At 39.5% G+C, this 14223-nt stretch overlaps 1 protein-coding gene and 1 long non-coding RNA gene across 3 annotated transcripts in view; one reads left to right on the top strand and one right to left on the bottom strand.

Annotated features, from left to right (window-relative positions):
- The window catches only part of mpped2a (metallophosphoesterase domain containing 2a), a 42147-nt gene extending 39291 nt beyond the window's left edge, over window positions 1-2856 (bottom strand). The window contains exon 1 of one of the 2 annotated variants that reach the window (XM_088413639.1): window positions 757-2856. The gene's annotated coding sequence lies outside the window, so the exon portion shown is untranslated. The other variant, XM_088413640.1, reaches the window with a different exon arrangement.
- On the top strand, window positions 524-13748 carry LOC148424309 (uncharacterized). Its single transcript, XR_015865449.1, has 4 exons — window positions 524-584; window positions 9460-9580; window positions 13146-13204; window positions 13430-13748. It is a non-coding gene; the product is annotated as an uncharacterized LOC148424309 (long non-coding RNA).
- The last annotated feature ends 475 nt before the right edge of the window (window positions 13749-14223 follow it).

Genomic DNA, 14223 nt, shown 5'->3' with positions numbered 1-14223 from the left:
CAAAAATATTTTTAAGTGCAAAAGAATGTAATTGCAATACAAAGAAAGGCATGTGTCTCAGTTTGCATTCTTATCCATAATAAAAACCTCAATTTAAAAAAATCACTTTTTTTTGTTTGCAAATGTAAGCCAAGCAAATGATTTGTGTCTTACGTGTGTCTTTGTTTTCATGCATGTGCCTAGATGCTCTAAATATCTCTCATGATAAGGCTGCTATAGCAAACAGCTACCCCTCTAGCCTAGCGTGCTAAACCAATGCCTTAAAAAAAATCTCAATTCTGTTGCCTCGGAGCTCCTCTCTCACACCGTTTGACTGTGACGCCGGTGCGCACACATTTGTCGTCCGTGTACCGCAAACCGCATAGGCTTCAACTTTCCGGTTGGAAATAATAATTAAAAAATAAAAATAAAGAAAAAAATAAAGAATGAATTGACCTTTTGAGTCAGGCACCGCGCGGTACACCCATCGCGACGTGTGCGAGTGTGCGCGGCTACACACTACCGCCCGCTACACACACAGAAAGGTCCGAGTAGTCCCGAACTCGGGTCTCGGGGAAAAAAAAAAAAAAAAGCACCCGAAGGTGGTGAGTGTCAAGACAGCCCCGCGCTAACCTCTTGTTCCTCGGCGGAAACGACAAGCCACCTCATAACGACGCCTTTGTAAACGCTAACAGCGAACGATGTCGTTTCTTTCGGCTTTCTGCCCTTCCTCCCCTCTTTGGTTGCTTTCGCGGGCGAGCGGGAAGGATCCTCTACCTTCGTCGTGCGGGGTTTTTGTGTCAAGCCGGAGGAAGAGCGTCGGGTCGGGGTCGCCCTCTACGCGGCGGAGAGACAAGGGTCCATGCGGCAGCAGAAGGAGAGCAGGCGGGGTAGAGCACGGCGGCGGTCCGGGCTGGCAGAGGTAGTCTTGCGGGCAGGTAGGGCAGAACCTTCGACCCGGTGGGACCTCGGCTGGCTTCTGTGCAAAGAAACCAGACAAGAGAGCGAGGGGGAGGCGGGCGAGAGACGCTGACAGACGAGCGGGAGGGGAGAGGGAGTCGGAACGAGCAGCGGCGTCAGCCTCCCACCGACGGCGCAGAGTGTAGTGAATCCGAGTTGCCACTGGGGTCAGAGAGCAGAAGCGAGCACAACCCCCAGCCACCTCCCGTGCGCGCGCCCCCACCGGCGGGCACACGCCCGCACTTGCGCGGACGGGAGGGAGAGCGAGAACGAGGGCGAGCGAGTTCCGCGCTCCGCGTGTGCCGCCTTCACTTGCAGTCGGAATTTATATTTCTCTGGTCAAATAGATTAGATTAGGTTAGCTAGACAGACAGACAATCAGATAGACAGACAGACAGACAGATAGATAGATAGATAGATAGATAGATAGATAGATAGATAGATAGATAGATAGATAGATAGATAGATAGATAGATAGAATATCAATTTTCTACACCACTTATTTTTAAAGGGAGAATAAATAATCATTTTCATCATTAAATAGTTAATATTGTCTGGAATTCATGGTATGGTTATATTCTATACCTGAATTGTTTTTCACGCTCAATTATTTATAATAAAAAATAATCTATATGTATATATAGAATAATAAAACACGTTCCCCACTTGCTGTTGACTGAGATTGACTAACCACACGCTCAAGGCATGCGTTTTCAAAGGTTTTGATTTTACGTGAACTTGTAATTTAGTTATCAAATTATAAACAATAATTGATTTTAAACTATTTAGATTTTTGAGTCCGATCACAATTTTTTCAAGTTTAAAACCAACTGATAACTGATCACGATGGCGCAAAATGTCCATTTAAATAATTTGTTTATTTACTGCATATACTTTATACTGTAATATTTATGAATTAAGGCATTATTCCTGATTGGCCTGTAGGAGACATTCAAACTGGCTTTGCACAAAATGAAAGTTCAGCCAGATTAAAAAAAAAACAAAAAAAAAACAGAGGAAATAATGGATGTGACTATTCACTGTAATTCAATTATTATTTTACAATTAGATTAGTTTGCAGCACCATGTAATTAATGCAACATTCCCCCAGCTGTAAACATTCCTATAACTTTAGAAAATGAACACTACTGCAAATAAAAAGCTTAATGTTGCCCCTCAAAACATTCAGACAATATATTTGCAGAATTGATCAATGACATAATTGATAGCTTGGCAAATGTTGCATAAAATATCATCCGATCAGATCAGCCCAAAGTCTCTGCAAAATATGAACTTTTTATCGCTGAAATGGCTAAATTTAGTATCCATTTAATAAGGTTATTGGTGAGTGACTTACTGAAGCTGTGAGCAGTTTTCTCAGTGGCCCAGAAAAAGTTAAGCCTTGCTCAAGGGCACCTCAGCTGTGACATTGCGGACATCCCGGAGGAGAAAGGACATTTCCTCCCTCAAACCAGTCAGGGAAATCAAACCTGGGGCACTATGGTCTCAGACCACATTACAAGTCCACATAACTGCCAATCGGGATATAGATCATGCAAATCGTCTGTGAAAGAGAGCGCTGGCTTGAGAACAAAAACTGTTACCATGTGATGCATGCGTTCTGATCGGTTTCTCAGTGACGTATTGAATTGTTTTACTTGATCACGTTTTTTTTTAATGGCGAAAATAGCCAATCCCCTTGCCCCTGTCTGCTCCTGTGAGTCTTGACAAGGGGTGTTTAAATGTGATAGGCCTCCACAAGGTTGTAAAACTTTATGACATGGCTTATTAAGCAGGCTATTGATTTTTATCACATCTAATCTTGTGCTGTATTCAATTATTTTAGTTGCTTAAACACGTTTGCGCTTAGCGGGGACGGTGAGATCTTTTGGCTTCATGGTCAGTGAAGACACCTAGAGTAAAAAAAAAAAAAAAAATTAAATGTTTTGTTTTGGTTTTGCTTTTTTTTTTGGAGTCTGTGGGGCGCCGAACATTGTTTATTTTTCAACGACAACCAGGCACAGGGAGATTCGACATTTCCCTCAGTGCAAACGTGGACGAGGAAGATTTCTTCATGAGATCATAGATAGCGCATGTGGGAAAGTTCTGCCAAAGCATAGAAGGTGTTATCAGATCTATGATTAGAAGAGAACATGGCTCCAGTGGGTTCACAAGTAAACAATACTAATGAGCACCTGTGGGAGTCCTTCACATAACATGAAATGGGCCAACTGTAGACTGGGAGAAGACTGCCACTAGAATTGGGCTAGACGCAGGAAGGCTGCTCCACGGGCTTTAAATGGTTAATTATCAATCATTCAATTATATATATATATATATATATATATATATATATATATATATATATATATATATATATATATATATATTCTTCGAGATCTGACCTCATTTTGTTCTCTCATTTTGACCTTATTTTTTTTTTAAATGAAGCTTGGCTAATTGTTAGCTGCGTTAATGTGATGAAATGTCGTTTTAATGCTGCATATTTTAGGGCGGCAGCTTGTCAGATGTATTATTGAATCGGCTCCGAAGATCATTTTGTCCGAAATAATGACTTATGTTTGATGCAAAATGAAGTGTCAAAACGAACGATGTACTGTTTTGTATATTTTCTTCCAAGGGGACAGTTTAATTGAATTGCTAGCCATCACAGGGTTCAACAGCGATTCACATCAGCAAGGAAAAAAAATGAAAGATTTAATTTGTCTGTACCGAGGCTATACTATTTTTTTGTAATACACTGATGGGATTTTTGATGAAAAGAGGCTGCCCAGGACAATCCATAATGGACTCATCTCGGGGGTCTGCCACATTTACATGTCCGCCGGTTCAAGCAGAGCTGCGTTTTTGTAATTTTACTGACAAGCTTCAATTTCCCCGACCCGTCTGCACACTCCGCGCTGCCGCAACGGAGCCGCTAGTCATTTCCATTTGACTTTTCTCTTATCTGCACACACACAAAAAAAAGCATTTCCATCAACTAGCCAGCGGGTGTTAATGTGAAAACGGGTTTGAAATTTTATGTAGCGAGGCTACATTTAAACATTTGACCAGCTCCCCTCACCCCCTGCATATAGAAAACTGATGATAGATAGGGTGACCAAATGTCACGCAAGAAATGGCTTTTGCCATGAATGTTTTATTCAGTCCTCTGTCGCTTTGATCACATTAATACAATACAAAATGTAAATGTTATGCCGAGTGCCGAAAAAAAACACTATATATTTTATGACCTTATCAAAGATGGTGAGATTACTTTCCATCCAAATCAAGTGAATGGAACAAATATTTAATGGGAGTGGGAAATAGAAGGGTGAGATTCACTTAACCCACTATGTCATTGAACGGCAACAAGGGCTGCGAAATTCTCTTTCGTATACTATCGAGCGAGACGAACCGGAAGTGCTTGCAGAAAAGCGTCCTCGAGGTTTTTCAAATGCAACTTGTAAATCGCCGACAGTAAAAGTTAAAAAAGTTACTCCAATCTTTCTGAAAATACTGTATATTACCCAGAATTCTTCACAGCAACAATATTGAGAGCAACGGGGGCATCAATGCTCGAGTTCCAAGCACAACAAGATTTCAAGAATTGATAAATGAGCGAATGGAATGAATCAGTCGAGTCAAATGCATCATAGTTTATTGTTATCAGGGATTAAGTGTTTAGCCATGTTTTAGCCAGCTAATGAGCATTTATATTAACCCTTTACTGGGTTAATATAAGGTATACATATAAGGCGCATCTAAAAGCCTTAATTTTCTTTAAAAAGAAGATGGTGCGCCTTGTAATCAGGTGCGCCTTATATATGGATCAATATTGAGATTGGGATTGGTAGATGGGGAATGAACTGATAAAGTTTTACATGATTCTTTTGTGTGTTTACAGTCGAACAAGGTTGGTCATATTGACATTGAGTTATTATGCTATTGAGAGTTTAGAGTTTTTATTTTGGTTATTATTGTTATTACTTTGAGTGTTACTATATTGTGATTGAAAAAGTTTTAAAATGTGTCATTGATTAAGGGTGCCTTATAATCCAGTGCGCCTTATAGTGCGGAAAATACGGTACATCTGCAAGCATTTAGGAATGAACTTATGATGAAATTTTGTTTGTATTGTCAATATATACACATTTTTAGCATCTTAATGTTTTTTAATGCTTCTTGTTAGATGTTTCTTGATTAATGGCCCAAATCGGGTCGAAATTGACATGAATCGGCTAATTAAATATACATAACCTGTTAAATGTGTGTACGTTTTTTGCAACGTCACGCAATCTTGCAATGCTAGCTACGAAATCGGTCCATCAGGTTTGACGCATCGAATATCCCCGATATAGACATACAGTATAAAGTCGACTAGAGGCCTGTCCGTCTGCGATAGTTGGGCAGGAGTTTTGGTTTTTAAATGTTAATGCCATTAAGATTTACGGTAGGCGAATAGATGGCCACTCAGGGTATGCAGAGCGAGGTACTGTTTTTTTCTTTTCTCCCGTGTTTGCTCCTGTGCCTTCGCCGCACTCAAAGCCCCAATCTGCTTCCTGGCACTAGCCGCGGGTTAAGAAATGAGCTGAAAATTCAATAGTCAATACTCCACGTAATGGGCAAGGTGAAAAAACATAGCTTAGAAGTTAATTTTATTAGCACTCAAAGTGTTTTTGTCTAGTGGAGAAAAAAGAGCATTTGAGAGAAGAAAAGAAAAGAAGAGTGAGAGAGCCCTCTGATAGCCAAGAGTATTCCTTCTTTTCCCATTCTCCTGCTGGGTTGTGATAGACAGACTAATATGCGGGCTCACTTTCTATGCCAAAGGCGAGAACAAGGCTCACAAGAGACAAGTCCTTCTCCGAAGCACTTTCTCCCCCCCTCACGCTTTGCGACCCTTTTAAATGGAGCAGTGTATAAAGACAACAATATATCCACCTTATTACCCAAGAGATGGAGATTTTGCCTCAAACGTTACAAACAATCCGCCTGGCCTTGCTCCCTCTCTCTTTGTGCGTTTGCGCGAAACGATCGATAGCGTATAAATTAGTCCAACACTGAGCCTCGCCGGTTTCCATGCGGAGTGACTGTGTATTAAATCACACCAATTGATTGGCTGAAGTTCACTGGAGGACAACACTGGAAATGCAGTGAGTCCTCAGCGGCTCCGTTCGGCGCCTCCTCCTCCTCGCTGTTAGGGACAACCTCGCCTCCTCGCTTGGTTATTACTGTTGTGCACTGTCTTCAGAAAATATACGCACTAAACAACGATGGGTTGTAACCTACGGAGGTCGGGTTGATTGTTTTGACCCAACAAATTAGATTTTGGCACACGGAAGAACAAGAGGCGATCACAATTTGTGTGCTGAATTTGAAGTACATTTATAGTGACGTTCTTAAAATGTGTTGGTGGTTCCCGTGAGGGAAAAGCTCACCTATTTTCTGTGTTTATCATATGACGCTCACAAGCTGAGTTGTGATAGGTCATCTGAGTGTCTGTGATGTTATTTTCAGTCGATAGCAGGTGACTATGAATTTTGCTGCTTCATTCATGTTTCACAAACTCAATTTTGATCAGGTTGCTGTGTTTAGACTAGTGGGTTCACATATATACACTAAGAACATTTTGGACTTGATTTTTTTCCCCTTTAATTGCTGTTAGTATCAACTTATTTTACTTCATTGCTAATTTAATTTCTTGTTACCCTGTTAAGTTACATTATTTTTGAGTTTTCAATGATTCAACTTGATTTACTTTATTCAAAATGCAAGGATCATTTTTGTAACACAAGCACTCCTTTTCACCAAAAATTACGAGCTCTTCCAGATTTCAAATAAATGATGATCTGCAGTGGTTTTTCAAATGGAAGTACGATTACCCCTGGGCTTATGTGAAGGCACTTCACGTGAGATTTTTACCGGATTGCTGCAGATAACGGCAAACCTAATTTGATGTTTTTTAGTGCCGTAACGGAAACGGTACATTTTTAGTTTCAGATTAAGAGCAAATTAATTGGAACACAAAGCAAGCAGTTTTTCAGTTGAGTTTTAGTGACTCCTTTGCAAAATGTTCTATGCATTTATTTTTTTTTTCCATGTAGGCTCCTCAGGTGTACTTTAACAGGGTTTCTGCAGGTATCCTCAAATGTAATTTACTACTGTGACAGGAACAGTACATTTTTCTTTTCGGGTTAAGAGCAAAATAAATTAGAACTTAATGAAATTTAATGATTCGAGGTGCCTTACGTGAAGGCACGTCATGGGCTATGTGAGATTTTAACAGGGTTTCTGCATGTATCAGCAAATCTAATGTTGCTAGGACAGGAACCGTGCACGATCCTTTTCAAATGAAGAGCAAATTAACTGGAACATGAAGCACCTCATTGCTACACTGTGTTTTTTTTACATTTTATACGGATGCGCCTTAACATTAGCAGCCGAGCCAAAAACAAAACAGATGATGTCGCTAAATCTAACTTGCTGAATGAATGATGTCAAGAAATACCATTACAAATGTCATTCCAAAGTTGATCGAATCAGAGGCCATTTTTTCCCCACTTCCCAGGATGCATTGCACGCTTTAGGTGGTGGTTATTTGGCTAAAAAAAAAAAAAAAAAAGATGTATATCATCCCAAAAAGTCTGAAAACCACTAAACAACATGCCCACCTCTCAAATAGCAATCAACATGCATGGCAGCCAGTCCCAAACTCATTATGCAGTGGACGTTTTCATAAAAGTTGTTGCATTCGAATTGAGTCGGTTTTTAGTCGTGGCGACTCGGCCCGTGCGTTGTTGCCCGTATCGCTCCGACGGCGGCTTGAGAGCAAGAGACAAGTTAAAACAATGGCACAAAAGCATGTCAGCAGGTCAGCTGGCAGGGCAACAAGGAGTGAACTTCCAATCACTGAAACACACTCAGGGAAAGAGAGTGACAGAAAGAGGGCGCAGACACAGGATCAAAAGAAATGAACTCGACAAGCGCCGTGAGAGGAGGGAGACGGCCCGGTGAGACTTTGAGTGAAAAGCAAAGGAGGTTGGAAAAGGGAAATACGGAAAAACAGAAAAGTTCAACTGTCGTACTTGACTTAAGGAAGATTAAAGTTGTTTTGCTACGTTTTCTAGATATGATTTTTGCACAGTCGAAGTTGACATCACAGGAGAAGAGTTGTTTTCAGTGTGGATTTTTGCATCTTTCCTTGTGAATTTTGGGGGATTCCCTTAAATGTGTCTTTACTTCTCCAAAAGAACATGAAAAAAATGTGAGCTTTATGTGCATATTTGCCAAATGATTACGATTAAAAGAAGTATTTTGCTTATTGTCTTTTTTAACTCTTACAATTTTATCCCTTAAATGTCTTACATCTCCAGTAAGAGAAATATGAAGACATAATAAATGTACTAAATGTACTAATGTACTAAATAGTGGCATATCCTTGGGTTGTACTACAATGACCACAATAGAAAAAAAAAAAAGTATTTTTCTTGGGGGTTTTTTGGTGAAAATTTTAGGAAATTTATCAATATTTAAATGTGTCTTACAGTACGTCTCTAAGAGGACAATTTTGTATAGAGTAGGTAGTGGCCAGTGTTTGCTTTCAACTACAACAATCATAATAACAAAAAGTGTTTTATTTTATCCTTTAAATCCTTTTGTCATGTGAAGTGTAATTACAATAAAATAAGAATTTTCCTTTTTTTTTTTTTAGTTTCAGGCACTTTGTGCAGTTGGTTATTTTTTTCAGTTTTACATTAAGCCGTAACCCGTATAAACGCTGTAAAAAATAAACAGTTGTTGAAAGTTGATTTATACTGCTTTTTTCTTTTGTTAATGATAAAAAGGATACAGGCTTTTGTATCCTTATACAATTTTTATAGATCATAATATTATTTATAGTCAGTGCGTCTAGGTGGAGGGGGCCGCGAAAAGTTTTCTCTTTCCTAGGGGGGGCTTTGCAAAATATAATCAACAAGCACTGCTTTAGAGCAATGAGAATAATACAAATTATTTTTCTGTGATTAATTTTGTGATATCACAACATTTTTTTTCCCTTCTCCAATTGGACATCCATGAAGACATTTTGAGCTGTAGTACTATCGTACTCCAAATATATATTTTTTCCCCTTACTGAAAAAAGACTCACTAAAACTCCTATAGTCTACCGATTATATATACAAAAATGCTACAAGATACGAGTGTGAAATGCTTTGCCCCATGCACCTCCTATCACTGTGTGGTGTAGTGTGTATTTGCCATTGTGCGTTTCCATGTTGGCTGATGATCACCCACTACCGCTCCGAGTAAATAAGTGTGTGTGTGTGTGTGTGATTGCAAGGGTAGAACTACAATCTAGGATGTGTTTCGTTATTCTATTGCCTGCTGTGAAAGTTGATGGGTTTTCCCACAGAGGACGTGCCAAATGATCCTGGCAAGCGATTTGCAAGTACGTGTATGAAATAGAAGTCGAATCGGCCGCGCGATCTGACATTGTGTGTCTGTTGTGTGTGTGTGTTGCAGGAGCGCTCGAACAGGTGAGGGAGGAAGTGATTCTGATTGAAAACCCAAGCGACAGGATCTCACGCTGCGGCTGTTGTTTTGCCTCCAAACTGTCTTCGAACCCATTTCACTCACTGACAGTGTGAGCCATTTTAATATCTTCCAATTTCCCCAACACAATTTCATCCCCTTGTAGGGAAGATAACTAGACAAATTTGGTTTCAAAGAAAATTGTACATATTGTCACCGTGAAGAAATATTGCGACGAACGAGAGTAGTTTTATCCTAATCCACTTGATTGTTGGTAAAGTCGCAGCAGAAATAATAGATGCAGAAGAGGAAGGGCCTGAAACCCCGTTTTGGAATGTTAAGTGTTTCCCGACCATGAAATATTCATGGTCATCCTGTATACACAGTAATCAAAGTTAAAGTTTGGCGGGGAAAACATTCCTATTAAAAATTCAACGGTCACAACTTCAATTCCTTTGCTTCATTGGGACGTTCGTCAGGGCGAAGCTTGTTGAAACGTGCCAGTGGTGTCAACACATTTCAGAATATTCAGATTATTCAAATAGCCTGGTTACATTATCGTCATGTCTTATTTTCTTCAACCCGCAGTCGACGCAAAATTAAGATTTGCGTGCCAAGGGACAAAAAGGCCTCTGAGCTCAAAACATAAACATGTGTTTCTGTAGAATTCATTAAAGGGGAAGTCAAGTCAAAAGTTCTTTATAATAATGTTCTATTTGCTTCTCATCATCCAAACGCAACATCGGATTAATATTCCTTTTACGGAATATGAATTTTGCGGTAAAATCCACCCACTTTTACCAACCTCAGCTGGCAGTCATTTTGTCACTGACTGTTGCCTGAAAATGACAGCACAGTTGTTCAGGACTCAAATAACGACCAATGACAGCTCACCTGTTTTGAGGAATCGGTCGTGAGACTAGGACTGGGAAAAAGTTGACCAAGTCGGGTCTGTTTATTTTATTTAATCTGTAGCGCAATAATACTAGTCCTGATTGTTAACCGGTTAGCATAGGCGGATTTTTACAGGTCCTTTACATGATCCTCTCCATTTTCATAATATTCCTGTGTGTGAACAAGGATTGACTCGGATGTCGGTTCAGCCTGCTTGCTTCTTTTATCTAATATATTGCCGTAACAGCCTCAACTAACACGAGTTGCTGTTAGCTGCAACAGGAACTTGCTGCTAACAGCCAACTGGCGTTTGCCCTCTAGCTCGTCCCGTTACAGTAATTATTATAAGTATTTGAAGTACGGCCGATATGAAAATGCACATCTGTGCGTCAAAACTCAAAACTAGGGTAAAAAAAAAAAAACAAAAAAACATGCAATTCTTAAATTACCATTTATAGGATGGATTTGGCCTTCATTTTGGGGAAAAACAAGTGTTTCTTCTATTTGGGGAATTACGGTATAGCCACTCACTTCAAATCAGCTTCAATCCTTGTAGATTATCAAAAGGAAAAAAAATCTGGGGAATAGGGAGCCAATTACTCATTCGAATAATCTATAGGATAATCAATTTTTCAAAGATTTATTTGCGACAACCCCACTAGTCTTTATGCTTGAGGTACAAGTAAATTGAATCATCACATTCAAACGGTCAACCCTAAAATGGAACATTTTAGAAAATGCTTGCTCAAACATTTTAAATCTTCTTACATTAAAGATATACCTCCCGTATGACTACTGCACACCGAATGCAAATCCAGCTTGTGATGATGAAGATGATGATGATGATGATGATGTATAACCGCGTCCAGGTTTCCTCTCACCCACACACGATATCAACCTATGTTTGGCATACAAAGGCAACTCTTCCTCCCTGGTGTCCACTGAATCAGATAGGCAGCCCAGCCCCCGAGAAGATTACACAAATTTATGCAAAGCCTGTAAATGATTTATACTGCAGTGCACAACAAAGGGCTTTTTTTCCCCCCTTTTTTTTTTTTTTTTTTTTTACAAGTGCGCTGACAAGTCGAAGGGAGCGAGAGAAAGTGAGAGATCCTGACATCTGTAGTAATCCTCACATTCACATAGATCTTACCTTGCCCCCCCCAACCAATAGAGTGATGCAAAAATCTGGAATGCCAGAATTTTTCTGATAACAGAACTGACAAGAGAAACTCCACTGAGGAAAGAAGCGCTCGTTGTTTGGCCTTGGGTTTATGTTTAGCGCCAGCTTTTAAGCACTCGGACTTGTGTTCAGTGGAAAAAAAAAAAGGCATTGTGTGCTTTTGTGTTCAAATGGTGAGATACCGAGTGTGTGTACAAGTGGAAGTTCTTTATCTGGGGATAAAAGCAGCAACATATTTGAGCTCATTTTATCTCCTATATGGCCTTCACTGCAACCCGAACACCGAGGATACGCGGTGCGCCCTCACAATGTAAATTGGTTGAAAAATCAATCCATGACCACTGAATAGTAACAGGTTGACTTTTTCCTGATGCAGTTTTACGTATTAAGTTTCTCTCTAACTTCAGTTGTATGTTTATCTGTGGAAAATGATGAAAAAAGATAGGATACTACCTACATGATCAGTGACCTAAAAAAATACAACTTATATGTTATAAATATTACTAATATTTATGAAAACACACATTAATGTACTTTATATATTGTAACTTGTGGTGACTGGTTTGTTTCTTGTTGTGTCACTGTCCATGTAGTAGCTATAATCTTTTGTTTGGTTTGATTTTTAAACTTTAAACCCAAAATAGGCATGTCAACATGGCAACATAAAATTTGCTTGAACTGTGTCAATTTTTGAGCTGTCTCCATGTGTTGCACCGTATTTTCCGGAGTATAAGGCGCACCTGAAAGCCTTAATTTTTTTAAAAAGCTGATGGTGCGCCTTATAATCAGGTGCGTCTTATATATGGATCGATATTGAGATTGGGATTCGTAGAGTGGGAATGAAGTGATAAAGTAAGTTTTGCCTGTTTCTTTTGTGTGTTTACAGTTGAACAAAGTTGTTCATATTGACGTTGATTTATTATGCTAAGTTTAGAGTTATTATTTGAGTTATTATTGTTAATACTTTGAGTATCACTATATTGTGATTGAAAAAGTTTTAAAATATGTCATTAATTGAGGATGCGCCTTATAATCGGGTGCGCCTTATATATGGAAAAGGTTTTAAAATATGTAATGAATTGAGGGTGCACCTTATAATCCGGTGCACCTTATAGTGCTGAAAATACGGTATATATTTATATATATTTTAAAAGAGAATTAAGTGTAAATTTCTTATTTCAAAATATTTTTATTTCCATCGACAAAAACCTGGTTTTGTGAAAACACATCACATACATTGTTATTAAAATGTTGTTTTTTTTGCAGTACTAGCACATTAAACCTGACAGTTTAAGCAATAATATGTAGTTGATTGTGCCATGTTCAACCCCCCCCCCAACAAAGAATGTACCCTGTCTCAATCGATCCGTGCCTCAAACAAAGTACAGTTCCACTGTTTTAGACGGTTTTGTCATTGATTATTTTCCCACAAAATCACCAGCTCACATTTGGAACAGAACTCTTGATAGGCCAAAATAGAAGAACATTTCTCTATGAAATTGCAAGGTCGGGCTGCCAGACATTCCATATCAAGGACTTAAGCGAGTTGAAAGAGACTCATCACTTATTTTAGACTGACTTTTTTTTTTTTTATACACAGGAAGTGCGCCCCCAAGGACACCTGCTGTTTCTTGGACTATGTGAGAAATGCTTCCTCAGGTCAGTGATTTTCCTTCTCAGATAATCAGATGCCATTGGCAACTGATGGACTGTGACCCCCAATCCTCCCACGTCCACCTCTGGTCCATACAGTGCTACCAGGTGCTGAAGCCATGCTGCCCCCCCCCCGAAACTCCTCCAACCCTCTTCTCCTTTTCACCGCGCTTAACCCTACCCTTCAGACAGCATTGTCTGGATTAACAATAGAGCCATTGTTTCCTCAAGGTGGCGCATTGTACGGGGTGTTCGGCAGACATTGCAGAGGTGACCCTGATAGTAAAGCTCAGCGAACCCCCTGTTCCAACAAACACACACACGCTTACGCCCATGGGCCCAAGCGATTTCATTGCAGAGTGGTTTTGCATCAATATTGGTACCCTATATTGTAATTGTGTATTTTCTATTTCATTTAACTTCATAGCAGTTTTCCTCATTAAGGTTGCAGATTAGATGGAGTCTGTCCAAGATGAAATTGGCTAAGAGGTGGGTGGGGCACAACATGGTCTGGTTGCCAGCCACTTGTTACGTACCTGGCCTTATGCCATTGCTCACCACATTAGAACCACTCTCCTAATAATCTAATGCAGTGGTTCCGAAACTGGGGCTCCCTGGGGGTACGTGAAGATCCTTCTAATGCTTTTCAATTCTGGGGAACATTACATTTTTCTTTTGAGAGCAAATGAATTGGAACATGAAACAACTTATGTTTGAGTGAGTCCTTTACACAACATTGAATGTTTTTATTTTGTTAATTTTTTTTACTAATGTACTGTTGTGTACAATTATGTACAGTTTTCAGCGATATATATTTGATGATTCATGATCTGTCTTTTGGAGTTACTGAAAAAGCCGGTCCAAGAAATGTGGCTGGTAAATAAGGCTACAAATGGAATTTGCAAGGTTTATTAAACCGGCCACACACTGCACAATCCTGTTTTAAGTCTTTTTTTTTTTTTCATCCAAAACTGGTGCACCCATGTTAGGTGGTACTTGGCTGAAAAAAAAAGTTTCAATCGGGG

Source organism: Hippichthys cyanospilos, chromosome 4, assembly GCF_059441005.1.
Source record: "Hippichthys cyanospilos isolate Australia breed blue-spotted pipefish chromosome 4, RoL_Hcya_1.0, whole genome shotgun sequence".
In the NCBI taxonomy this organism is placed as follows: Eukaryota; Metazoa; Chordata; class Actinopteri; order Syngnathiformes; family Syngnathidae; genus Hippichthys; species Hippichthys cyanospilos.
This window is presented reverse-complemented; position numbering and strand designations above follow the sequence as displayed.